Here is a 25,610-nt window from a genome sequence, read left to right on the forward strand (position 1 = left end):
TGTTATTAATCTTTGTGCAGAGTGCACAAAACTTGCGTCCCAAAGCCGCCGTCCTCGCTCTGGTTCCTTCCTGTATAAGCATGTCACACGAACGCACCTGTGTGCCCGAGCCTCAAAATGTAAAGCTTTCCTTGGAAAGCTTCCCCGGAACGACTGCTTATTGATAGAGCAGCTCTGGTTCCCAGTTCGTTTAATACATCCTGTCTGAGCGGGTTTTATTACTGAATGTTACCCAGGTTCCGATAACAAGGAGACGCCGTGTCCTCCCGGGTGAACTCACTCCCTGTCCCAGAAATATAGCGTGACTCTCCTCCCCGCTGCGGTTGTAAAAGTGGAAACCCGGCACCGCCCTCCTGCACCTGCGCTCCCGCCCCGCGGCAGCGGCGACGAGCCTGGCTGGGAGGGCTGCCCGGGGCACGAAGTGCGTGCGGCCGCCGGGCGGCGGGTCACGCAACCCCGCGGCCCCGCCCCCGCTGCCTGCGCTCGCCGCTTCCGCGCTAACCCGGGCTTCCTGGCGGGCCCTGCGTCCGCCTCGCGTGCCGGCCCGGCCGCCTAATCCCGTGAGGAATCCCTGATTCCGCCCGGCCCCCGCCGCCAACTTAAGCCCGAGCGGCTAATGCCCTCATTTTAACGCCGAAAAGTACCCAGCTCCGCTGCTGTAAGGCAAAGAGCTCGGGCGGCGGGACGAGGGCGAAGGGGAACGCGGTCAAGGAGTCACGAGTCGGCTCCGCGGACCGTTCTCGGCTTCCTGAGCGGCCCCGACGCTTGCTCGCCGCCTGCCTTGCAACCACAGCGGCCTGGAGGCCTTGCACCCTCCCGGTGTTGTGCCCCGGGAAGAGGGTCCCGCGCCCTCCACCCCTAGTACCCCACCGCAGCCCTTTCTGCCGGGAACTCAGGGCGCACGGGAGTCAAGTGGCGCTGCCAGGCGACTGACCCGGTTGACCGGCGCCTTCCCCACACTAAGGGGGTTGGCAGCTGTGTGTTAGGGGGTGGTGAGAGAAGGGCCCTCCGAGGCTGAAAAGAGCGAAGGCTACCGCCTGGGAGGTCAAGTTATTTGTTGACGTCCGGGGGCCGTCTTCCTGCAGCCGGAGAACGCCGGCGGCGTGGTGACGGGCAGGCTGGGCCTCCGAGCGGCGGTGGGGCGCGTCCGCACGCAGGCTCCGGGGTGGGCGCAGCCCCGGCGCCTCTCACGCTACGCCGCGTGCAGGCGAAGCAGCGCGTGTCGTGACGAGCGGCGATGAGCTCAGGCAGTTACCACAGCGTCGGGCTGGGAAGTGCAGCCTGTCACGCAGCCCGGCCTCGGCTGCGCGCCCGCCCTGCCTCGGCGGCCTGGCCGCACCGCCCCTCACGCCAGCTCCGGCAGAGGGAGCTGAGGGTGAATCAGCCCCTTCTAGGGGACGGGGAGCCAGAGAAGAACATCGTGGAGAATGCAGCTTGCACACTTAGGGGGCTGGATTCCTCGATCAAACCGGTTTGCGAGGCACACACTGATAATGACCTCTGTGAATCACTTGTTCTATACTTTGCCCAGTAGGTAACTGTCTAAAAACCACTGTAACACGGGAACTCAAAGGTCAGTAAAATGTGCCTTTAAGTTGCTTACATTACTTTGTTCAACAGGCAGTGCACACGGCTTGCATATGCATGCATTGGAATACACATTTAATTTATACAGTCAAGTCTGGAGGCATGGTCTGGCAAGAGCGATAATTGTGGATTCAGTACGAGAGTCAGAGTACAAACAGTATGATTACCTAAAAGGACAAATGAACTGAAAAAAAATTGCGACCATGACACGAGGAAGCCATTACATTCATCATTTCATGGTTTTGAACATCTTGTACCAACTCAGCTACAACACACAGCGGAAACTTATAATTAGACACAGAAATCGCCAAGTATTTAGTTGCACCAGGCAAACATTAAAAAAAAAACAACAAAAAAGGCCTTATGTTATAGACACATGATTAACATCCATACTTAAGAGAGAAGTGATCTTTAAATTTTTTTGTATTTCGGTCATTTCCTCAGTATACATGTGACTCGCTGGTAGGTATGTCTCTATGAAACAATTAGGATTAATCACCATGTGCAGAAAAATTTTAAATGTTTGTCATGACAATTTTTTTTAACATATTGTAATGTTCATATGCTGCAAGTTCAGTGAGGAAGTAGGGACTCGAGCCTAAGTGCTTCCCAAAGGGCATCAAGTGAATGTTTTGAATGAAGAAAGGAATGAGTGAATGAATGAATGTGTACTCAATCCTCTGAGGGTTAGAGCCCTACACTAAAGTATCTTGAGTGAGTAATACAGCCCTGCCATTGACTCATGTGTGATCCTGGTTTGATGAAAATAATGCTTATAGCATACCTGTTTCACCAGATGTGTGGGGAGGACTATACCTTACTCACCAAAGGTGCTTTGAAATCTTTGGTGGAAGGTGATACATTCAATTATAAATAATACACTGTGATTATGCAACCCCATATATAAAATTACAAAGTAAAAAGTAATGTTTATAAGCATCTTTGCCACCAACTTTTTGTTTGTACTTAGTCTATCAAGCGGGCTTCCCTGTTCTGACAGTCAAGAAGAATCTGCTTGCATTGCTGGAGAACTGGGTTCGATCGCGGGGTCCAGAAGATCCCCTGGAGAAGGGAATGGCAACCCACTCCAGTATTCTTGCCAGGAGAATTCCATGAACAGAGGAACCTGGTGGGCTTCAGTCCATGGATTCACAAAGAGTCAGACATGACTGGGCGACTAACACTTTCACACATTTCACAGTCTTATCAAGCACTGAACTATATATAGGCTGCATCCTTATATAAAATGTTTGGCTTGTAGACATTTTATTGTTGGTAATGTTCAAGAGATGTTTTAAATAATTGGTATTTGAGTAGTATTTGTGGTGATGTTATTTTATAAGCGAGTTGAGACCTCTGGCCTATGACGTGCCTAAGAGAAAACTAATTTTGATGACTTTCTAATTTGATCTGTGGAATCTTGAAAGCAAGATAACTCTTGCTTCCTAATGCTCAGTGACTGAATGTTTAGGATTTGAGATATATTTAATCAACATATTAAGGGACCTACTGTGTTTCAGGTATGGCTCTAGGTGTTGGGGACAGAGCAGTAACCAATTTTTAAATGTTTTTGCCTCTGTTTAAATGCAGACCACCTTAGGAATAGGAATATAATATGTACATCTTTGTGTACATGTAAAACCTGCTCCTCATCTCAACTTTTAGAAGAAATCTCCTGAGAGGAAAGGAGTCACCATAAAATGGTAAATAGTTTTAAGTTGAATCAGAAGGCAGATACCATACTTAAACAACCTCTCCTATTTAGAGATTCATAAGACAGAACCACCCAGGACTGCCTGTTTTCCATTATTCTTCATATCAAATTTGACTTCATCTTTCTCAGTGCTCTCATCTATGATTGGAAGGCTCTGATACCCTTTCTGCCAGGCCACCATATACATGTGCAGTTTGTTGACTGCATAATGGTGCCTGGCAGAGGAGGTGGGTAGGCTTTGAACTCCATCCTCTAACTTTACCTGCTAAGATACATGTCACCCACCTCAGGAAGTAGTGTTTTTTTTTAAAAATTTGAACAAAGTACCATAAGGCTCAGGGGCTCTCTGTTCTTCCGAGTTCTTAGGCACCTAGCTCTCATCTGCCCTTCGACATGTATTTTCTTACTATATTTAATAGCACTACTCTGTTATGAGTCTCCAGACAGGGAGCACTGGGGGATGGGAAGAAGCCATGGCTGAAGGAGAAATGAACCAACTCCTGTCAGCTTCCGTGTGTGCTGCATGCTAGCTCGCTTCAATCGTGACCGATTCTTTGCAACCTATGGACTGGAGCCCACCAGGCTCCCCTGTCCATAGGATTCTCCAGGAAAAAATACTGTAGTGGGTTGCCATGCCCTCCTCCAGGGAATCCTCTCAATCCAGGGATTGAACCCCTGTCTCCCGCATTGGCAGGCAGATTCTCTACCACTAGAGCCACCTAGGAAGCCCTGTCTGCTTCCAAGATGACCAATTAATATCTGGATCAATGACGATTAGCTGAGGCAGGAACGCTGTAGGAAATGTTTTGCAGCAAAACAGAAACAGTGCTGGAGAAACAACCTGACTTTTCCATTTTAGCAAACTGAAAGAACAGTCAACGTGCAACAGTTTGCTTAGTACTGCATTGCAACCCAAGGGCACAATGCCATCAGGCAACATGGCTCAACCTTTTGGCTGAGCTCATTTGTTGGATTTGATATCAGATGATTTGACATAGGCCATATGTCCTGCTGAACCCTGGGCACAGCCTTGCTATTAGCCTTTTCATTATCCGTTGCTAACTTCCCTGTCTGTTGACAGTACTTCACTGTTGCAAACAATGAATGGTAGAGACCACAGTCAAGATGTAGTGACCTGATTAGTCCAGACTCCTGCAGGGGAAGACGTGCAAATAGATAAGCCCCAACAGGACCTGAAGAACCTTGTGGTTTTGAAATCTTGGGTGGATGGGTCCCGCCCTGTATACGCCTTAAATCTTCTGGTACTTTGAAGGTATAATTATTGCTCAGCAACTCCTGGGATGAGTTAATTAGATCTTTGTATGGTTTGATTATAAAAAACTTACTAAAATGTGCAAATGTGTGCACAATGTAGATATATTTTTAAAACATGGAATTTTATGTTTTTAAAACACGTAAGAGCATAAAAATAATCCAACTGCATTAAAATCTTTTAAAATATAGTCTTTTTCTAATAATAGTTAAGCAGATAGTTTTGTATTAATAGTTTTAACATATAGAAATGTTAAAGCAAATGCAACATATTAAGGAATGTGATTACTCAGAGGAATACAATTTATCATTTCACATATCAAGTAAAAATTCCTAGGATATTTCTTAAATTATTTAACAATTATTTACAAAACCCTTTAGAGAGTATTGCTTTCAGTTTGAAACTATATAAGTTTCAAAGTGGGCAAACAGATAAAAGATTCTATAAACCTTATACCTACTGAAGATAAGAATAAAAGCAATTGTAGAACTTTACAGATAGAAGACACCTAGTAAATACAGTTTATTATTTTAAACTGATTAATATAATTCCTTACTTGAGACAATAAATGTAGCATGTAATATTGTTTCCTGTTTCAGGACAGAGACTGCTTCTTGTTGATATTTGCATCACTAGTATCACCCAATAAATGGTGATGATTGAATGAATCAATTAATGAATGAGTATGAGAGAAAACTCCTAAGAACCAACTTCAAGCACTTCAATCTAATCCCTAGGCCCTCCCAGTTTCTCTCTTGCTGAGTGTCTTCCCAGATTATTGATGCTTTACGTGAGCAATCAGGAAAGAGGAAGCAATCCAGATGGAAGGCTAGCTGTGGTCAGATGCCTCTGAAATGAACAAAGTATTTGCAGATGTTTCAACAAGTGGAGGGGTTGGGCTGAGTCTAGGCCACAGGAAACAACTTCCACACCTTGGGGCTACTACAATAAAGGTATCATCGCTCACTGGCACAGGATTTTGTTGGAAACTTGAAAAGGCACTGGGGTTGGAATGCTGCATGAATCCAGACTTGCCTCAGGAATGCCACAAGTGATCAGAATTAAGTATAGAAATTAATGTGATTTGTAAAAATAGCAGTAAGTTTCATGGCTATCTGGAAATCAAATCCTTTAATCACTTTAGACAAAACTAATGAAACTAGAAGAAACTATCATTGATTTTGAGAGTCTCCTTCTAAATTAGTTGGCCTTTGGCTTTTGGAGAGCAAAGTTCAAATTCCAGTTCCTGTCTGACAGGAAAATAAGTCAGACACAAAGTAGATAGATAGTCTTTTAGACTCCAAACTGAAACAGCAGGGCAGAAAGGAGATCTGAGTCTTGAAGAAACTTTGTTTTTGAAGTTGCAGAATTCAGTCACCTTCTGTGATATTTTTCACTGCCTTTTGAGGCAGTTCACTTTATTTTTAATTAAAAAAAATTTTTTTAGTGCCATCATTTTATTTTGTATCAGGGTATAGCCAATTAACAATGTGATTATTTCAGGTTTAAGGCTGTTCACTTTAGATTTATGATATTTGTCCTTGTTGGCAAATCTATTCAGATGTAAATAAGGAACTTTGTATTTTCTAATGGAAAAAATCTAAATTCTACTATGTTCAGTGCGTGTTCTCTTCCAGACCATGTTAAATTTCTAGCAGTGTAGTGGACAGTGGGGCACATGATTATAAGTACCAATTGCTTGATAAGATATTAATAAGATACAAAGCCACCTTAAAAAGCTCAGAACTAGATTCAGCCACTTACTGACTTTGTGCCCTGGTCACATTACTAGGGCTTCCCTGGTGGCTCAGAAGGTCAAGATTACTACCTGAGCCTATTTTCTCATCTCTCACATGATAACGATTGAGGAGGATGGTTTTGTTTTTGGCTTGGTGAGCAAGGAAGAGATTATTTTCTAAAACAATTATCTGAATGCTTGGCAACATTGGATTTGTCCCATAAAATCCTAAACTTTTAAAGTGAGAAGATTTTATAGTAGCATAGCTGTGGACATTTACTGATAGGGTTAAGATTTTTAGTACCCCAAATGAAAGTTTTTTGAAAAATTATAAAGAATAAAAGAAAATACTTGCACTATTACTAAAATTGGGATATTTGGAGGGTAGAGTAAAATTAATTAACCCCAACATTATTAAAGAATTGTACATATATTGCTATTCTAATTGAATTTGCTCTTTTAAAATATTGGGATTCAATATACACAGACTAGATGCTGGCAGCAAATCCTTTTATATATTTTTTTAAAACAAAATAGGTGTATTAGACTTGCTGCAACTCCCTCTTATAGAATTAGAGCAAAGAAGAAACTTAAGTATCATCAAGACATCAAATTCCTCATTTTATGGATGAGGAAATAAATTCCAAGAGGATAATTTATTTTTTTAATTATTGTTATTATTATTACAGGTGCTGTACAAGGCACCAATCTTGGTTTGGGGCATTCAACAGTGAACCAGACAGATGTGGCTTCTTGCCTTAAAACACACAGTTAATGGAGGAGCTAGAATCAGAAATGAGTCTGTGTATTTCTAATTAACACAACTTGCATTGGTCAAGTACTAGCTCTGGACCAGGCCCTAAGTATTTCACCTACATTAAGTCTTGAAATCTTCCCTAACTTTAGTAAGGAGGAACATGTCTTTCCACTCCTGATGTCTCCTTCTGTGTGGTGGGAGCTCAATAAATGTAATAATCCTGGCTCCTCTCTCGACATCTGAGTTAGGAAAGAGTAACAGCTCATGAGTAGCCCAGCACCTCCCCTTCTTTAGGACTGAGCTGTCCTGAAGGGAATGTTCTTTGCTCCTTTGGGCCCAAAGACCAATAGGGCAGAAGGAGGCCTTTTTCGGTCTTGTGAGCAGAAAGAGAAGTCTCATACCGGGGTTTTAAATGAGGTAGCTCTCTGTCAGATATCAGCCTTCTCATCAGTAAAATCTGTCAGTATGTACTCAAGAGAGAAGCATTTCATAAAAATGAGTAAGTAAGCAAGTGCATACTCTCATATTTATACCATCTCAAACCAACCAGGTTCTCTCCAGCATGCATATCTACGCCTTGTGCTCTGATCTCATCTGCCACAGCATCCAGGAAATAGTACCTTAAAATATTATCCATATAACCTTCCAGGATCATTTGGCCCAAACAGCAGAACACCTTGCACAGCAGCCTGGACCTGTTACAGACAGTACATTAAATTAACCATCATATCTTCTAAACAGATTTGGTCCAATTTCCTCAGTTTCTAAATTGTGAGGGTTTGTGGTTGGACTTTTGGGAGACAGAACGGTAAGATGATAGAAACATGGGATTTATAGAATTAGAAGACTAAGATTTGACTCTCACCTGGGTAACTCTAACTTTGAATCTCTGTTTTTCCTCTAGATAACAACACAGATTGTCTTACTGAGCTCACCTGATTGTTTGAAGCCCAAAGAGGAAAAGGAATGTGTAAGTGCTTTATAAACTGTAAAGAACTCTAAAAACGTTAGTTGTTTTATAGGCTTAAAGGGCAATCTTTTAAATCATAGTTCTTATTTTTCCTATGGATTTTAAGCTTTACTTTATACAAAGGTGGTTGTAAGGTTTGGTGATTCATAGTGCACTAGATGGTTATTATTCAAAGGCTGAAAACCATGCTACTAAGCTCTCCCATCTTCCAACCAAGATTATTCACTTAATTAATGTAATCAACAAATAAAAACCTCTCTTGCATTGCTGTCTATTTTAAACCATTAGTCTTCTGTATTACATAATGCTTCTCTCAGTGACTTCCTTTGAATTTTGAGCAGATTTGTAAAATCCTTGCACAGTAGGAAGGAGCAGTGGTACACATAAGAACTGGAGTGGAGTTGGGGAAGGATAAAAGAAAGGCTGCAAGGAGGTGAAAGACAGAGAAGGGTCTGGGCTGTACATTTCAACTAAAAGTACTGATAAGGAAACAGGAGGGGGCAGAAAGTCACCAGGAACAAGGGAACATGGGTTCCAAGTAGCACCTTTAACACAAATTGTTTAAAGGTTTGCTCCTTCTGATCAGTCTACCAAATCTCAACCTGAAAGTCAGAAGAAATGGATTCCAGTCCTGCCTCTCAGACCATCTGTGTGACATTGGGTATGTAATTTTGCCTCCTGGGATCTCATTTTTCATAATCTACAAAATGAAAGTTTTAGACAAATATTCTCTAAAACCATTTCCACAACAAATATTCTGTAATTTTAGCAGAGAGCCCATGAATTCCCTCCTCTTTCAACATTTAAGTCTTATCTTACTCAGGGGAAAAATTATCTTAGAAATGTGGTAAGTAGTTGGGATATATGTGTGTGTGTGTAGAGGCTAATGGTAAAGTTACATCACAACATCATAAACCAGAGAGAAGCATTTCATAAAAAATGAAAACAAAGAGTAATTAAGCAACTGTACACTATCATATTTGAACCATTTCTTGTATAAGCAAAGGAACTTCCCAAGAAGTTGTTCCAGTTATAATTATATTCTGATATGTTCGCAGTCCATTTCAAAAACTGTTGAGCATTACAAACACTACTTGCAATATTAATGAGTACACACCAGCCTAAAAGCATAGTCTTCTTGACATTGCTTTGAGTCACCAAGAGAACAAATAAAATATGTACAATAGTTGTTAAATCCTCAAAACAACGCATTTTCTTCTTAACTGTGGAGGACAGACTCTCCATGTTTTTCTGTGTGGTGATAATTCTGTTCACTGCGTAAGTGGTAGTGGTGGTGTTTTAAGTGCTAAGTCGTATCTGACTCATTGTGACCCTATGGACTGTAGCCCGTCAAACTCCTTTGTCCATAAGATTTCCCAGGCAGGAATATTGGAGTGGGTTGCAATTTCCCTCTCCAGGGAATCTTCCTGACCCAGGGATCAAACCTGTGTTTCCTGCTTGACAAGCGGATTCTTTACCACTGAGCCACCTGGGAAACCCTCACTGCAAAAGCAGGTTTAAGCAAAAGGAATAGTATAAAAAGTCCAGCTATATGACCTCAGGCATTAAAAACAAAATGGTTTGGGGAGGGGATTCACTGAATCAGTATTAATCTTTATGAAAATCTGGTGGAATCAAAGGTATTCCTGTGTCTTTCATATATTTCAATAAACAGTTAATGTCTTTGACATTATATTTGTCTATTATAAAATGCCAGGGCTTCCCCAGTAGCTTAATGGTAAAAGAATTTGCCTACAATGCAGGAGACATGGGTTCAATCCCTGGGTTGGGAAGCTCCCCTAGAGAAGGAAATGGCAACCCACACCAGTATTCTTGCCTGGGAAATCCCATGGATAGAGGAGCCTGGCAGTCTACAGTCTATGGGGTCGCAAAGAATTGGACACAACTTAGCATGCACATACATACACGCACACAGTGAATAACATCTACCTATATCACTTTGCTGGAGAAGGCAATGGCACCCCACGCCAGTACTCTTGCCTGGAAAATCCCATGGACGGAGAAGCCTGGAAGGCTGCAGTCCATGGGGTCGCTGAGGGTTGGACACAACTGAGCGACTTCACTTTCACTTTTCACTTTCATGCATTGGAGAAGGAAATGGCAACCCACTCCAGTGTTCTTGCATGGAGAATCCCAGGGATGGGGGAGCCTGGTGGGCTGCCATCTATGGGGTCGCACAGAGTCGAACACGACTGAAGTGACTTAGCAGCAGCAGCATATCACTTTGCAAATGTGCAAGGATATCCGATAAATTTCTAGACTTACTTGAAATTACTCGGTCAAGGATATACATTTGTGATTTTAGCAGATATTGCTGGAGACTTTTACATTGCCACTTCCCTACTCCACTCCCTAAGAAGTTGAAAATTGTTGCAGTGTAATGACAGAAGTTACTTACTGACAATGGCAATGCTTGTTCTCCATGTTAACAGTATAGAGGCAGAAAAAATAGAAGCATCACACCCCCTCAGCTTCTTTTGGTCAGTATTTCTGATTTATGAAGGAGAGAATCCATTTGACCAGGCTTATCATGTCCAGCCAAGCCTCAAGGTCTCCCAGAGTCACTAGCCTAGGGTTGTTTACCAGCCTTGGGTCACATGCTCAACTAGAATTCAGTCTTGTGGCTTAGGGTCAGCCTGATGAGCCTGGGGCTGCCTCTCCAGCAGGGGTTGTGGACAGAACAGGCTCTCTTCAGAAGGAACCTCAGCAGGCAGATACTGGAATTAGGACATCTACAGGGTGACTGTAATTCCAGTTTTCCCATGAGGGTCCCAAGTTAGGTCTATGGTTTGGCATCATTACCAACAGTTTTCTCTTCCATGGTTAAAAATGCCCCAGTTTGTACTATAACTTACTAATATTGAATAAAGTTGGGCAGTGCTGTTCATATTATGTTGAAAGGAGCCTGGGGTTTGTAAAGGTGCCTGGGGAGAGAGTGTAAGAGGGAAAGGGAGATACCAAGCAGGTGGGACTAGGGCCCCATTGCCACTGTTTAATGTGACTGGGAATTTAAACTTGTAATAAATAAGCATATTTTTATCTAATAGGAGTTAGACGGTTCTCAAAACTTAAATCATTTGTCCTGTCTCTCCTGACACATGTGTGCCACTGGGCATTTTCTCCACCAGAATAGACCCTTGAAAACCTTTCAAGGCAGTAATCCCTTGACCTCTGCAGATATAATATCTGCACTTACCTAGTGATTTGACAGTGCAGATGGGGCCCGGCCTTAAACTAATGGGCCACTCGTGGCTTTTAACAGGAGCTTCCTTAGCAGTACTTTCACCCCACGCGGAGTCAGAACACGGAGTCTGGTCTAGGTGAGAGAACGGGCGCAAGTGACACTCTGAGTTCAGTTCAAAGATGCTACACTTTGATTTACTTCCAAAGCAGCATGTAAGCAGTGCAAAGGATAGACATGAGGTAAGGCAGATGCAGCTGTCCAGTGCCTCCTTTGTTTTTCACAGAGTCATCACAAATTTGTTCGTCTTGGCAGCCTGAAGAGACTGAGATGTCTGGGAGGTCAGGGGAGCCCAGAAGTGTGGGCTCAATATCTTTCATACCTCCAGACACGTTAGCAACCAGAAATAATTTATGCTACCATATAAGGCAAAAATGTAGTTACTCAGTAAGCCATTTCATGCAGGCTAATGTCCAGATTCCAGACCTTGAAATGCTTGCTGTGCCCAGCCTGGGGCAGTTGCTCCTTATCTACACCTGGGCGGCAGGGTGTAGGAGTTTTCCACTTATTTTGTAGGCAGGCCCGGCCTTGGTCTACCACAAACATATTTAGCCTTTAAGTTCTCAAACAAACTCTTGGCCTTCTCCTGAATTAACACAGGCTAAAGGACATCTGTGTTGATTCTGATCATCTATCTCTGTGGGCAAGGCTTTCCATTTTGTTAATCACCGTGCCTCATCTCTTGCTGATTACCCTTGATTGCAAAAGCCCAGTTCTTCAATTGCTGCCTGATTCTCTTTGTCCTTCAGAACTATTCCTTCTGGGAAACAACTCATCCCTTACACACATGCAACTCTCATCATTTTCTCCTCATTTAAAATGTTTATTCTCTCTACTTTGGTTTCCATCACAGCCATATGCATCTTCTTACCAGCTATTCCAACAGTCCCATGGTCTTTGTACTCTCTGGACAAAACAGAGTCAAGAGGTTTCATAAAGTACCCCCACATCTATGCACGATCACAGCAAACATGGCAGTGACTAAAAAATGGCCACTGAAAACTGATAATATCATTAGTCTGTACCATGCTGGACAGATGAAATTTTGCTATGGAGCATAGTTTTGTTTAAATCTATGAAAGTACATTGGTTTAAGCTTCTTAAATAAAGTAGTTTCCTTTCCTCTTTCTCCTTGTTTCACTTCTTTCTTCCTTTTCTCAACCTCTCAACCAAAGATAGCTTACGATCTTTTGTGGAGTCCAAAGAAGCTGATTATGGCTTGAAGGATGGAAAGAAAATGAGTAAAATGGCCAGTGAAAACAGGGAGGCTGCAAAAATAAAAAGGGAAGAAGGGTGGAGTAGATCACTGCTAACTTGGATCTCCTACATGTCCATAAAGTTAGAATTTAATTTGTATCAGTTTGCAAAAACAAACACAGGTCCAGCTCCACCCTGCCAGCCCCTCCCAACAGGGAAAGATTATATTATAGAAGGAATTATACTAAGAGAAGATTATATTTTCCACACACCAGTATTAGGCTTGGCTTTCTGACTTGCTTTGACTAAGGAAATATGAGTAGAAGGGACACGTGACTTTTAAAAGAGATTGCATAGTTCTGCCATTGCTTTCGGAGAAGGCAGTGGCAACCCACTCCGGTACTCTTGCCTGGAAAATCCCATGGGCAGAGGAGCCTAGTATGCTACAGTCCATGGGGTCGCTAAGAGTCGGACACGACTAAGTGACTTCACTTTCATTTTTCACTTTCATGCATTGGAGAAGGCAATGGCAACCCACTCCAGTGTTCTTGCCTGGAGAATCCCAGGGATGGGGGAGCCTGGTGGGCTGCCGTCTATGGGGGTCACACAGAGTTGGACACGACTGAAGCGACTTAGCAGCAGCAGCCATTGCTTTTTTCTCTGCTCTAAAATGACCAGTGTGTCACAGGTAGTGATTACTCCTTCAGTCCAAGTCCCAAAATAAAAGTGACATGGAATAGAACATGAATGAGAAATTAAATCAAAAAACAACTTTTGTTGTTGTAAACCACTAGACTATCGGGATTTCATGTTATTGCAGCATAATACCTTGACCTAATTGAAGAGACATTCATTCCAGAAGGCAGAGAGAACAGAAGTCGGGATGTGTGGGAGGGGTAATACAAGTCAAGGAGATTGTGGCACAACGAGACAGGAGATTAAGGTGCCAGTCAGACATCAGGTAAACCTCCAATGAGAACAATATAGGCTCTGACAGGAAGATCCAGGATCAGTTCAGTTCAGTTCAGTCGCTCAGTTGTGTCCAACTCTTTGTTACCCCATGGACCGCAGCATGCCAAGCTTCCCTGTCCACCACCAACTCCCAGAGTTTACTCAAACTCATGTCCATTGAGTTGGTGATACCATCCAACCATCTCATCCTCTGTCATCCCCTTCTCCTCCTACCTTCAATCTTTCCCAGCATTAGGGTCTTTTCAAATGAGTCAGTTCTTCACATCAGGTGGCCAAAGTATTGGAGTTTCAGCTTCAGCATCAGTCCTTCCAGTGAATATTCAGGACTGATTTCCTTTAGGATGGACTGGTTGGATCTCCTTGCAGTCCAAGGGACTCTCAAGAGTCTTCTCCAACACCACAGTTCAAACGCATCAATTCTTCGGCGCTCAGCTTTGTAGTCCAAATCTCACATCCATACATGATTACTGGAAAAACCATAGCCTTGACTAGATGGATCTTCGTTGGCAAAGTAATGTCTCTGCTTTTTAATATGTTGTCTAGGTTGGTCATAACTTTTCTTCCAAGGAGTAAGTGATCAATCCAGAATCAGAGGAACCAAATGGAGCAAACCTGTACAATGACTTTCTTTCAGGAGATAGGAGGAGAGAAAAAGGACATAAAATTTAGAATATACTGAATAACAAAAATAACGTATGCTTACTTGTCTACAGGGTAGAAATGAAATAGATTTGAGGGATAGGACTAAGTGAAACTCCAAGCCTTTTCTTTCCTCTGGGCCAAGTTTGACTGCCTGTGGTATGATTGAAAGCCCCAGATGAAATTCTTAATGTATCCCACAAAAATCTCTATGAAGAAGGGCCATTTCAGAGAGAAAATGGGAGCTGCAGTAGGTCAGGTTCAGCCTACTGCCTGGGCCCAGTTCCTGTGGTTAGATACAAACTATGGAGGTTGCAGGTCCCAGGCCCTGGATTGGTGTACAGCTCATGGGGAGGTGCATTTTAGGGCAGTTTTTTACTTTCCTATATTCTTCATTTCATATGGGTTTCAGATCCAATTGATCTTGAAAGCCAGGATTCTAATTTCTCTCAGGAGCTGAGAGAAGTTGTATTTAGAGATAGGTTTTTCCCACACATTGAGGATTATTGTATGCAATCATCATTGTGTTGCAGGAAAGAGCCAATTCTAACTCCATGATAGATGGTTTCTTTGACTTTAACCTTTGTTTTTCATTGCTTTTGTTATTGTAATCATACATAATGACCTGCCTCATGGAATCATGCCCCACTTCCTGCAGAGATTAACACATCCCCTCTCTGAAGTTGGCCATTCCAGGAAACATTTGCAAGACAACAGTCTTTAAACTGCCCCTTCTCTGTCCTATAAAAGAACCTGGCATCTAGATCTCACAAGATGGTTGTTTTGAGACATTAATCTGCCATCTTCTTGGTCAGCCACCTCTCCAAATAAAATTGTATTCCTTGGTTCAACACTTCAGTCAGTTCAGTCACTCAGTCATGTCCAGCTCTTTGAGACCCCATGGACCACAGCACACCAAGCTTCCCTGTCCATCACTAACTCCCCAGAGCTTGCTCAGACTCTTGTTCATTGAGTCAGTGAGACCATCCAACCATCTCATCCTGTCATCCCCTTCTCCTCCTGCCTTCAGTCTTTCCCAGCATCAGGGTCTTTTCAAATGAGTTAGTTCTTCACATCAGGTGGCCAAAGTATTGGAGCTTCTGCTTCATAATCAGTCCTTCCAATGAATATTCAGGACTGATTTCCTTTAGTATGGACTGGTTGGATCTCCTTGCAGTTGAAGGAACTCTCAGAGTCTTCTCCAACACCACAGTTCAAAAGCATCAATTCTTCAGTGCTCAGCTTTCTTTATAATCCAACTTTCACATCTGTACATGACTACTGGAAAAACCATAGCTTTGACTAGATGAACCTTTGTTGGCAAAAGAATGTCTCTGCTTTTTAATATGTTGTCTAGGTTTGTCATAGTTTTTCTTCCAAGGACTAAGAGTCTTTTAATTTCATGGCTGCAGTCACCATCTGTAGTGATTTTGGAGCCCCCAAAAATAAAATCTGTCACTGTTTCCATTGTTTCCCCATCTATTTGCCATAAAGTGATGGGACCAGATGCCATGCTCTTAGTGTTTTGAATGTTGAGTTTTAACCCAGCTCTTTCACTCTTCTCTTTCACTTTCATCAAGAGGCTCTTTAGTTCCTCTTTGCTTTCTGACATAAGGGTGGTGTCATGTGCCTATCTGAAGTTTTGATATTTCTCCTCATAATCTTGATTCCAGCTTGTGCTTCCTCCAGCCCAGCATTTCTCATGATATACTCTGCTTATAAGTTAAATAAGCAAGGTGACAATATGCAGTCTTGACATACTCCTTTACCAATTTGGAACCAGTCCATTGTTCCATGTCCAATTCTAACTGTTGCTTCTTGACCTGCATACAGATTTCTCAGGAGGTAGGTAAGGTGGTCTGGTATTCTCATCTCTTGAAAATTTTTCCACAGTTTGTTGTGATCCACACAGTCAAAGGCTTTAGCATAGTCAATGAAGCAGAAGTAGATATCTTTCTGGAATTCTCTTGCTTTTTCTATGATCCAACAAATGTTGGCAGTTTGATCTCTGGTTCCTCTGCCTTTTCTAAATCCAGCTTGAACATCTGGAAGTTCTCAGTTCACGTACTATTGAAACCTAACTTGGAGAATTTTGAACATTACTTTGCTAGCATGTGAGATGAGTGCAATTGTACGGTAGTTTGGACATTCTTTGACATTGCCTTTCTTTGGGATTGGAATGAAAACTGACCTTTTCCAGTCCCGTGGCCACTGCTGAGTTTTCCAAATTTGCTAGCATATTGAGTGCAGCACTTTTATAGCATCATCTTTTAGGATGCCTCAACGCCTAGCCCTTAGGTTAATTGGTCTGTCTTGCAGCAACCAGACCAAACTTGGAATCAATAACAATTGTTTTATGAGTGTTGTCAACATTGTTGCTGAGATAGATAACTCCTGCCTGTACCATGTACAGAGTATGAGGTCACAGTCATACATACAGCCTAGCTCTCTGGGATGCAGGAGGGCAGTATGGTTCTCAGAGCATCAGCATCCCCTGGAAACTTGTTGAAATGCTAATTCTTGGGCCTCATCCAACAGCTACTGAATTTAAGATTCTGGAAGTGGGGCTCAGTGATCTGTACTTTAATAAGCCCTCCAGGGATTTGATGCACACTTAAATTTGAGAGGAGAAGGCAATGGCACCCCACTCCAGCACTCTTGCCTGGAAAATCCCATGGACAGAGGAGCCTGGTGGGCTGCAGTCCATGGGGTCGCTAAGAGTCAGACAAGACTCAGCGACTTCACTTTCACTTTTCACTTTCATGCATTGGAGAGGGAAATGGCAACTCACTCCAGTGTTCTTGCCTGGAGAATCTCAGGGACGGGGGAGCCTCGTGGGCTGCCGTCTATGGGGTCACACTGAGTCGGACACGACTGAAGCGACTTAGCAGTAGCAGTAGCAGTAAATTTGAGAACCACTGCCTTAGTGGAATCAGTCTGAATAACAAGCATGTAGTCTTTTTCTCAAGGCACATCTTAATGGTCCCAGGCTAACACTCGGATCAATGCCACACCCTCCTCTGATTTTATTAAATGATCATCCATTCCAGGTTGCCAGCAGGCCTCACTATCTTCATGCATCTCAAAGTGGAGGAGGTGATGGGTAGGGCTCAGGCCTTCTTATAGTGTTGTACTGAGCACCTTAGCTAGCATCTCTTGGGCCTGTCCAGCTTGGATCTAGGTCGGCTTTGGGAGACATAGACAAATATAACTTTCATTGATTTCTTGTCTCCTTTTGCATAATGTCCACATTAGACTAAAGAGGCCACTGATGAAATCTACACTCTGAGGTCAATATTATCTCCATTTCCACACAAGAAAACAGGTCTGTGGAAACTTTAATAACTTGCCACAACCATAAGGTTAGTAAATGATGGAGTTGGGTTTTAAATCTAGTCAAACATCAGAATCCACTGGTAAATTGTTTGGAACATTCCCAGGTGCATACTTTAAGAATCCTGCTCTGAAAAATACTATGTACACTGATTTAACAGCAAATGTCAAAAGTGCCCTACTCTTGCATTAACCTGTTGTCACCAGTCATTTGCTTTCCAAAATAAGGCAATTGACTCAAACATTAATAAATGAAGATATATTGATAATTCTAACTTCAGTATAGATGTATTGTTATTTCTCTTAAACTATTTGCTCAGTAAAATTTCTGCCAAACTTAAGGGCAAGAGATGTTGACTTCTACTGAACTTCAAGCTTTACACAGCTCCCCTGGGATATCTAATAGGCCACTCACACTGAACATGTACAAACAGAACTCTTCATTCCTCTTCCACAAACACTTCCTTCCCTGATCCTTCCTATCTCAGTAAATACACCATAGTAGTGGTCATTTTTCATTCCACTCAAGCTCAAGTGTCATTTTTCATTCCACCCTTTCCCATATATGTCTACCTCATCAGCATGTTCTGGGAAGTTCTACTTCAAAATGTATTCTAAATCTATATACTTTTCCGTTGCTACTGCTACCATCTTGTCCAAGCCATCACCATCTCTTGCCTGGATTACTGCATTCATCTCCCAGACTTCCTGTTTTCACCATCCTACCTCCTAAAATCTGCTTTCCACACATATTCTGTGTAAGCTTTAAGTACACTGGCTTTTGTCACTCTCAAGTGTAAATCTTCCAGAGGTCCCCCATGGCATTCAAAATGGAATCCAAATTCCTTCCCATGGCTCTGAAAGGCCTCACAGGATCCAGCCCCTGATGATTCCCTGACCTCATCTCCTCCATGCTCACCCTTGCTCACCTTCCTCTGCCCCTCTGGCTACCTTTCTGTTCTTTAGCAGGGCTGTCTCTGTGGCTCATTGCTGCCACAGGGCAGTGATGCTGTTCCCTCTATCTGCAAACTTCTTTCTTGGGATCTTCACTTGACTATCCAAGATACCAGCTTTCAATTCTCAGAGCAAATGTCAATTCCTAAGAAAAACCTTCTGTAACCACCCTATCTGAAGCAATGCATCTCTACCCCATCACAGTACCCAGTTATTGCCTTCACAGAGATTCAGAACATGCACCTCCAAACACACTGCTTTGGCGTATTTATTATTTTGAGCTGAAGACAATTGAGAAACAGCAGATGCAGCAAGGGTTCTCTGCTCTTCACCCTTTCTACCTAAAAGCATGGCATAAATTTCCAGTGAAAAAGATCTCACCCTGGTATCAAGAAAAATAAAACATTCTTATCTGGAGATGAATTGATACCAAGATGAATCTGCACAAATAAATCTTATTATAATAACCTTTCCCTTCCATTAGGTCCTCTCATATTTTTCCTAGTCACATTTTCACAATTTACTACCTCTAGAAACCTAAACCCTTTCCTTTTCTAGTTACTTTTCCACAATTTATCACTCTTTGTTAAAATGGTGTATAAGCCCCCATGTCTCACTGCTTCTTTACGGTTTTACCTCTTTCCTCTTTAAAGCCCCCATACCATATAAAAATATGAACATCAGATAAAATGTGTATGTTTTTCTGCGCTTAATCTGTCATTTGTCAGACAGGTCCAAGCTACAGATCGTAAGACAGTAGAGGAAGAGTTTTTCCTCCTCTATCATTGCACTTACCTACCAAAATCTATATTGTTTATCCTGGAGTTGGTGATGGACAGGGAGGCCTGGGCATGCTGCAGTCTATGGGGTTGCAAAGAGTCGGATACCACTGAGCGATTGAACTGAACTGAGCTGATGTTTTGTTCAATGTCATCCCCACTAAAATGAAAGCTCAGTGAAGGTAGGAAATTGTTTGTTCTGTTTACTATCATATCTATAGGCTTGGCACATAGTCATGCTCCATAAATGAATCTCTACAGAGGGGATATAGTTTAAGTCCCAAGGAGAGTGAGATATTTGAGAGAGAATATTGAAGGGAAAGTCCCACTAACTGGCCACCACTGATAGAACTGTTTGTTTCTGGTCCTGAGCACAAGCTACTACCCTAATAGAGCATTTACTAAATGCTCAGGCAACAGATCTAGTTTAAAGAGAGAAGAAGACAACTATGAAGATTTGAAGGAGGACAAAGTAAATGGCCAGGAAAGAGCATTGTAAGGCACACAGTAAGAAGTCTAAAAGTAGAAAAAATACCAAAGAACAAAAGCTTAATTTTAAAAAGCAGTTTTAGCAAAGAATCCTAGGGAGAGAAAAGGGATGGAGCAGCAGGGGGATACCATCAGGGAGAGAAAGCAGGAAAAAAGAGAAAGACAAACACAGAGAGGGGATGGAGAGAAATTAGATAGTAAGCCATATTCTGTTCAACAGTGAATTCAGACTAACTCAAGTTTGAAGCAGGGACATTTGCTGGGTTGACAGTGATAACAACCCTCCACCAATAATAGTGGGTTTGCCCAGGTTTATCACAGTTTCTGATGGCCCATGATGGCCTTTTCAGGTTTCATGTGCCTCCTGACCCTTCCCATGAAGAGCCTGCTGTGGTTGATCTGAGGTGCCGCTACTAGAATGGCAAATTAATAGAAATTTATGTAGTGTGTGCTACTACAGTGATGCATCTTCTCTGGCAATTGCTAGTTTATTAGCCATGAAGTACCTATAAAATGTTTGTGTAGGGAAGTATCAAAGCAGAAAACAAAGTGATTAAAAAAAATTTTTTTTTTTAATTTATTTGGCTGTACCAGTCTTAGTTACAGCACACAGGGTCTTCAGTCTTCATTGCAGCATCTTTTTTTTTTAGTTGCAGGATGCAGAATTTAGCATGTGGGATCTAGTTCCCTAGGCAGGGATTCCAGGGATTGAACTCAGGCCACCTGCATTTGAACCTCAGAATCTTAGCCACTGGGCCACCAGGGAAGTCTGAAATGATTTTTTAAAACATGAACTTTTGTTCATGTTTGAAAATGTATAAGGTGATACAGACATAGACACACACACATATATGGAGAGAGCTTCATGAACTTACATAGAGACTGTTCTAAATAATCATTTCTGCTTTAAGCTAATATTATAGGAAATTTTTGTGTTTCTTTTTAAAAATTGGTTTTTAGAAAAGGAATGTCACAAAGGAAATTATAAATGGAAAATTGTGCAAAAATAAATTTGATGATAAGTTCTCCCCTTGTCAAAATAGGCCTGGGATAAAAGGAAATGAATTTGAAGAGATTTTAAATTGCATCATCTCTTTCTTTCTAATCCATTTTCATATCATTTGATGTCACTAATGTCACTATATTATTAGTGTAGTGGAATTAGTATCAAACAGCCCTATATTTGCATTCCAACTCTAGTAGACCCTTGCTGGGTGAGTCACATAATCTCTCTGAGCCAAGTTTTTTCCATCTATAAAATGGTGACCATAGGATTGGTAAGGATGATGTAAGATAATATGTATAAAACATCTGGCACAAAGTAGTGTGCTATGCACAGCCCTAGTGATTATTACTAATTACATTCATATGACAAATGTTTATCATGTGCCTTTGGTAAGGTAGGCATTGTTCTAGGTGCTAGGGATAGATATCAGGGCTACCTGTGGGATTTTACACAGATCATATACAAAGCAAATCCAAAGACCATCATTCAAAAGAATACTGTACCTGTGAGCTAGGAGCATACAATCTTGGGAGCCATACTTTGTTATTCTAACAGTGGAAAATGGGTAAATCTTACACTCTCATGAAAGGAATAATATTTATTATTATGGCTTTACATTTTATAAAATCCCTCTCATTCGTTCACCCTAAGAGTAGCTATTTAGTAAACCAATAAGTGCTGTTTCAGTTCAGTTCAGTCACTTAGTCGTGTCCGACTCTTTGCGACCCCATGAATCGCAGCACGCCAGGCCTCCCTGTCCATCACCAACTCCTGGAGTTCACCCAGACTCACGTCCATCGAGTTGGTGATGCCATCCAGCCATCTCATCCTCTGGCATCCCCTTCTCCTCTTGCCCCCAATCCCTCCCAGCATCAGAGTCTTTTCCAATGAGTCAACTCTTCGCATGAGGTGGCCAAAGGACTGGAGTTTCAGCCTCAGCATCATTCTTTCCAAAGAACACCCAAGGCTGATCTCCTTCAGAATGGACTGGTTGGATCTCCTTGCAGTCCAAGGGACTCTCAAGAGTCTTCTCCAACACCACAGTTCAAAAGCATCAATTCTCTGGAGCTCAGCCTTCTTCACAGTCCAACTCTCACATCCATACATGACCACAGGAAAAACCATAGCCTTGACTAGACGAACCTTTGTTGGCAAAGTAATGTCTCTGCTTTTGAATATGCTATCTAGGTTGGTCATAACTTTCCTTCCAAGGAGTAAGCGTCTTTTAATTTCATGGCTGCAGTCACCATCTGCAGTGATTTTGGAGCCCAAAAAAATAAAATCTGACACTGTTTTCACTGGTTCCCCATCATTTCCCATGAAGTGATGGGATCAGATGCCATGATCTTTGTTTTCTGAATGTTGAGCTTTAAGCCAACTTTTTCACTCTCCACTTTCACTTTCATCAAGAGGCTTTTTAGTTCCTCTTGACTTTTTGCCATGAGGGTGGTGTGATCTGCATATCTGAGGTTATTGATATTTCTCCCAGAAATCTTGATTCCAGCTTGTGCTTCTTTCAGCCCAGCGTTTCTCATGATGTACTCTGCATAGAAGTTAAATAAGCAGGGTGACAATATACAGCCTTGATGTACTCCTTTTCCTATTTGGAACCAGTCTGTTGTTCCATGTCCAGTTCTAACTGTTGCTTCCTGACCTGCATACAAATTTCTCAAGAGGCAGGTCAGGTGGTCTGGTATTCCCATCTCTTTCAGAATTTTCCACAATTTCTTGTGATCCACACAGTCAAAGGCTTTGGCATAGTCAATAAAGCAGAAATAGATGTTTTTCTGGAACTCTCTTGCTTTTTCCATGATCCAGCAGATGTTGGCAATTTGATCTCTGGTTCCTCTGCCTTTTCTAAAACCAGCTTGAACATCAGGAAGTTCATGGTTCACATATTGCTGAAGCCTGGCTTGGAGAATTTTGAGCATTACTTTACTAGTGTGAATTGAGATGAGTGCAATTGTGTGGTAGTTTGAGCACTCTTTGGCATTGCCTTTCTTTGGGATTGGAATGAGAACTGACCTTTTCCAGTCCTGTGGCCACTGCTGAGTTTTCCAAATTTGCTGGCATATTGAGTACAGCACTTTCACAGCATCATCTTTCAGGATTTGGAATAGCTCAACTGGAATTCCATCACCTCCACTAGCTTTGTTCATAGAGGTGTTTTCTAAGGCCCACTTGACTTCACATTCCAGGATGTCTGGCTCTAGGTGAGTGATCACACCATCGTGATTATCTGGATCGTGAAGATCTTTTTTTGTACAGTTCTTCTGTGTATTCTTGCCATCTCTTCTTAATATCTTCTGCTTCTGTTAGGTCCATACCATTTCTGTCCTTTATTGAGCCCACCTTTGCATGAAATGTCCCCTTGGTATCTCTAATTTTCTTGAAGAGATCTCTAGTCTTTCCCATTCTGTTGTTTTCCTCTATTTCTTTGAACTGATCGCTGAGGAAGGCTTTCTTATCTCTTCTTGCTATTCTTTGGAACTCTGCATTCAGATGTTTGTATCTTTCCTTTTCTCCTTTGCTTTTCGCTTCTCTTCTTTTCACAGCTATTTGTAACGCCTCCCCAGACAGCCATTTTGTTTTTTTGCATTTCTTTTCCATGGGGATGGTCTTGATCCCTGTCTCCTGTACAATGTCACGAACCTCATTCCATAGTTCATCAGGCACTCTATCAGATCTAGGCCCTTAAATCTATTTCTCACTTCCACTGTATAATCATAAGGGATTTGATTTATATCATATGTGAATGGTCTAGTGGTTTTCCCTACTTTCTTCAATTTAAGTCTGAATTTGGCAATAAGGAGTTCATGATCTGAGTCACAATCAGCTCCCAGTCTTGTTTTTGCTGACTGTATAGAGCTTCTCCATCTTTGGCTGCAAAAATATAATCAATCTGATTTCGGTGTTGACCATCTGGTGATTTCCATGTATAGAGTCTTCTCTTGTGTTGTTGGAAGAGGGTGTTTGTTATGACCAGCGCATTTTCTTGGCAAAACCCTATTAGTCTTTGCCCTGCTTCATTCCGTATACCAAGGCCAAATTTGCCTGTTACTCCAGGTGTTTCTTGACTTCCTACTTTTGCATTCCAGTCCCCTATAATGAAAAGGACATCTTTTTTGGGTGTTAGTTCTAAAAGGTCTTGTAGGTCTTCATAGAACCATTCAACTTCAGCTTCTTCAGCATTACTGGTTGGGGCATAGACTTGGGCATAAACATAGTGCTGTTTCAGCAGTTACCAAATATTCAGTGCTATGCTAGGTGGAATAGGCAATGTAGGAGTAAGAGGGCTTGCCTTATATCTGAAATTGCTGCTGCTGCTAAGTCGCTTCAGTCATGTCCGACTCTGTGCGACCCCATAGACGGCAGCCGACCAGGCTCCCCCGTCCCTGGGATTCTCCAGGCAAGAACACTGGAGTGAGTTGCCATTTCCTTCTCCAATGCATGAAAGTGAAAAGTGAAAGTGAAGTTGCTCAGTCGTGTCCAACTCTCAGCGACCCAATGGACTGCAGCCTACCTGGCTCCTCCGTCCATGGGATTTTCCAGGGAAGAGTACTGGAGTGGGGTGCCATTGCCTTCTCCATATCTGAAATTAAGCAGTTTCAAATTCAGTTGAGAAGTCGAGATACAAAAAATGGGGACAGATTATATTTAAGTACTAATTTGCACAGGATAATTAAATACAGACAGATCTCACCTTGCTTCGAGTGTAGAACGTAAAAATGACTATGCAAGCTGAAGCCGTGCCAAGTGATCTTCTTAATCAATGGGAAACATTATGATTATTCCAAGACATTTAAAATTTTCTCTGAAAACATTAAAAATCCTCAAGTCTCCTCTTAAATGTATAGGAAAAAGAAAAAAGTAGTAAATACTCACAGTCTGTAAACTATAAAGCATTAGAAATATTGAGGATTAAAGTATTTTATTTCTTTGTGAAAGCCACATCAAGAGTAGTTTCAACTGTACTTATAGTCTTATCATATAACTTGCTATAAATCTTTTCCATGCATTGGCAAAATTATCATTTCTTTCTAAGTTTGGATCAGCTTCCAACATTTTATCCCTTGCATGTTCACTGTTGTGAAATGTATCCAAGAGCTTTTTTAATATGACGTCTTTTCCTGGATTCACTTCCTCTGGGACTTCGTCACCCTTTTCATCACAACCACTTTCCTCTTTAATGTCATTAGTTTGTTCACTAGGTGCCTCTGGCTGCACATGGAGAAGGGCTCACACTGCAGCAATGCCAACATCACCACAGTCTGTTATTTCTTCTATAATTCCATTCACACTGGATTCAGATTTTACTTCCAGCATTATCTCTTTCTGTACTTGGCTGCACTTTCCTCATTGTTGATCAATTCCCTCTTTTGATTAACCATTTCTGTAAAATGTCACAGAGGTTTATCTCTCGGAGACAAGGAAGCAGGGCAACTGCACACTTTACTATCTCTGTGATAAGAAAAAAATCTGGGTGAACTGAATAACAGATGCAAGGTGACCATACAGGCTTTGGAGGAAGTGATGTGATTAGTCATGGATCGTGATGTACATCTGTTATTTACATAGTGATTGGTGCACTGAAGTGTTAGGAACAAAGTTTGTACTTTATGCACTTACAGTTAATATACCATAGAGCATGCCGAGTAAGATTTGAACTGTGTTATTGAGGGCCTAGTATTATTAATTAATGTGTAATAGCTGAAATCCACACATATCGAAACCATGTAGAAGACCTTCTATTCTACGTATCTTTGTTAGATTTCAGAGTATATCAGTAGAAAAATATGTTCTCATGATAGAAAGCTATCTCATATGTTACAACCAAATTGGATTAAACACGAAACGTTAAGGGTAATACATGAAAGCAAAGTGTTAAACGTGTACCTTAACGTAAGTAAAGCTAATAAATCTCTACTGTCACAGATTAG

At 41.9% G+C, this 25,610-nt stretch overlaps 1 long non-coding RNA gene across 2 annotated transcripts in view; it reads left to right on the top strand.

Annotated features, from left to right (window-relative positions):
- Positions 1-1,213: 1,213 nt before the first annotated feature.
- The window catches only part of LOC101902535 (uncharacterized), a 44,407-nt gene continuing 20,010 nt past the window's right edge, over positions 1,214-25,610 (top strand). The window contains exons 1-3 of one of the 2 annotated variants that reach the window (XR_009495344.1): positions 1,214-1,573; positions 3,178-3,290; positions 7,974-8,039. This is a non-coding gene — a long non-coding RNA (uncharacterized lncRNA). The remainder of the gene's footprint in view (positions 1,574-3,177; positions 3,291-7,973; positions 8,040-25,610) is intronic. The other variant, XR_009495345.1, reaches the window with a different exon arrangement.

The sequence above is a fragment of the Bos taurus genome, chromosome 1, assembly GCF_002263795.3.
Source record: "Bos taurus isolate L1 Dominette 01449 registration number 42190680 breed Hereford chromosome 1, ARS-UCD2.0, whole genome shotgun sequence".
Classification (NCBI taxonomy): domain Eukaryota; kingdom Metazoa; phylum Chordata; class Mammalia; order Artiodactyla; family Bovidae; genus Bos; species Bos taurus.